Here is a 3,285-nt window from a genome sequence, read left to right as displayed (position 1 = left end):
TGACCCCCGATAATCTGACATACGCGCTTTACGACCATGCTTCTGGGAAACAATGCAGTGAAACCTCTGCAAATCCCCCTCGTTAATATGACAGTTCCGCATTATGACCAAAATTTTCGGGAACGACCATGGTCATAATAACGAGGTTTCACTGTATACATATTATAAAAATGGCTAGGAAGCAAGCGAGCTGGTGAAGCTGGTAAAGGCTTCTGAAGTGGACCCTCACAGAAGGCTTTTGAGAGAGACCCTTCGCATAACCTCTTGTGGGAACTGTGTCATCCGTAATCCTCGGTCCGCGGCTTTGAGCAGACTTCTCGTTCTCCCGAACTGACCTCCTATTTTGTACTCAACTGGATGTTCTCTTTCCTCTGTTTGTGTACATATTTCTTGTATGTGAAGTAAATTTTTCAGCTGTGTTTGAGACTTCGTGTTGTGTCTGTCCCTTCGTGTTCCCCAGTCTCGGGGTTGTACATTATGCATTATACAAAATAGTTTTTGAATTCCAAGCGGACAAAGTAAAGCCCGTGGGCCCGTACACAACCCCCTTGAGCCCATCGCCCACGTGATGTGCAATAAAACCACACAGAACACGGCTATTTTGCTCCACCGTCCTTTGCGAGCAAGGCATCGCCAGTCTGATGTGTCGCTGGCCGCTCGCGTTTCCGCGCGCTTCTGCTTTGCTGGAAATATCCTAGGAAACATGAAAATGGGCTGGAAAATCCTAGACGATATGCAAAAAAGAAATGTCTGAGGAACAAACTTAAAGTCAACTAATAGTTGACTTATCCGTTTCTAAATTACATTAAATTTAAATTACATTAAATTGTCGCGTCTTGCCCCGTGCATATCATCGGAGGCATTAATTGTTCTGTTCAACACCGGATAACCAAGAGTGCGAATATTTTGCATATATCTAGATGAATGAATAAAGAAATAGGATGTGGACTTACATTGACAGAATAATCCTGCGAAACGCTGCTGCACAGATAATAAGAAAAAGGACTACAGTAAGTCGCGCCTCGTTGGCGGGTCTCCACATTCGTGGCAGAAGTAACTGATTTTTTTTTCTCTTCAACGCATGCACCAATCCAGACAATTCTTGCGTGCAATAAAGCGGACATGCAGAGCCACCAATGGGTGAAGTTTCTAGAGCATGGAGCAACGCGTCTCTGAGACAGGCGGTGTCCAACAAAAAATGTCGCGTCTTGCCCCGTGTCTCATCTTGCCCCCCCCCCCCCCCTTACCCTATATGTTAGATTGTTGTAGATACACCTTCGTGGAATATATTTTATACAACGTACCGGTTAATCTTTTCGGGAACCGGTTTGAACGCATTGTCCCGCTGGAGCTGAATCGGAGCTCAACTTTCATGTCTGAACCCGAACCTCTACCTATACAATTTTTGGTTCGACACGCCTGCTTGGTACATTAGATTAAGTAAAAGTTTTGAGATAAGAGGGTCAGTAAAAAAAATAATGCCTCCTCACTTACTACAATTTTATTAAACACGAATTAAGGCAATTTTTACATATAATATAGCCTGATGTCTCATCTGCATGAAGCTACTGCTCAACACCCTTACTTTCAATGCGTTTACGCCATCCTCGAACCCAAGCCAACAGCTCCCGTAGTGGCGTAGTGGTTAGGATGACCTCTTTCTACGCCAAGACTGTGAGGTGACGCGTGTTCGAATCCCCGCACCGGCTGTACTGTCTGAGGCTTTCGCTATGTTTTCCGGCAGAATGTCGGCACAGTTCCCTATAAAGTCCGTCCTGGACACCTGTCCCAAACTCGTTCCTTCTGTCCTCTCTCCATCTGTCCACGTCTGTACACCGCTCACAGCCACAGTTGCTTTGCGGCGCTAACAAGGAATTTTTTTTTAAATCGAAGAGTCAACTCCAGCTTGGAAAAATTCTGGAGGTCTTCAGGTCTTCCTGACCCACGACCTTACAGCGGATTGAACTTCATCCAAATCTTCAAACAGTGAACCACGTAGGCTGCCCGTCATCGGACGAAACAAGCAGAAGTCTGAATATGCCGAATCAGGGCGGTATGGTGGGTGAGCCACGACGGACCACCCAATCAAGGAAATCGCCTGCGTCGTCATTGGTGGAGTGTGTAGTCGTGCATTGTCGAGATGAATCTGTATGGAATGAATGTCTCCATGTGGTCTTTTCTTCCTAATGGCATATAAAGGTTTCGCTATCCATTGTGTCAGGGCCATTCAGAAAATCAACGAGAATAACGTCCCAGAACACGGCTTGTCATCACTTTCTGCGTTGATCTCACGGAATTGAATTTTTTTCGTTACGTGCAGAAGAACTATGCTGCCATTCCGTGAACTGAACCTTGGTCTCTGGGCCATAGTGGTACGCCCAGGTCTCGTCGCCGCTAACCATATTCTTGGAAATGTCCTGTCCCTCAGCTTTAAATGCATCCAGATGACCCTGACACTCCTCAACCTTCCCCCTCTGATTATCCACTGTGAGCTGTTTGGGGACCCATATAGGACAAATCTTTCAGTATCCCAGTCAGTTTGTGCAGAACCATACGACACCCCGAAGGCATCAGCAATGTCATGAACCGTGCTTCTTCTGTCTACGCGAATAATCTTGTTAGCGTGTTGCCGGTGATCGTCAGTGATGTTGATGGACGGCCACTCCTCGGCACGTCCGCTGTTTCTGTTTCTCCTTGTTGAAACCTCTTCACCCAACGCTGCTCAATGCTAATCTCCACTACGGTCTCTCCATAAACATTCACCAGCCGACTTTGGATTTGCTGGGGAGCACAACCCTCTTTTACCAAAAATTCGATGACGGCTCTTTGTTTCAGCTTGCGATCCATGGTTGCAATCATGCAATCGAGAAAGCAAAAGCATGAGTTGACAGGGTAAGAACAACCCTACAACACTGTACGTGAACCCTTCCATACATTGAATTAGATTGGAAAGTACAGGCATGGAGGCATTACTTCTTGATCTCCCCCTCGTACGTTGCGTATGACTATGCCAGATACCAGGGCCAGAGGCGCTCTCGTCAAAGCTACAACAGTACCGTCCAGGTCACTGTTTCCCATTAGTGCTGAGCAAAACATTGAACATTCAATTCCACGTACACTTCGGGACTCACATATCCACATTTTTTTTCAAGCAGTCAATCAATCACTTCACCAGTTTATAACAAAGTACACGACGACCTTATATTGTAATCTAAAGTGCACCTTTTCCCCTTAAGTGCTCGTGAAACACTGATATCTTTACTTTGCTGAACTACTTCCCAGGTC

This window comes from Ornithodoros turicata, chromosome 7 (genome assembly GCF_037126465.1).
Source record: "Ornithodoros turicata isolate Travis chromosome 7, ASM3712646v1, whole genome shotgun sequence".
Taxonomy (NCBI): domain Eukaryota; kingdom Metazoa; phylum Arthropoda; class Arachnida; order Ixodida; family Argasidae; genus Ornithodoros; species Ornithodoros turicata.
This window is presented reverse-complemented; position numbering follows the sequence as displayed.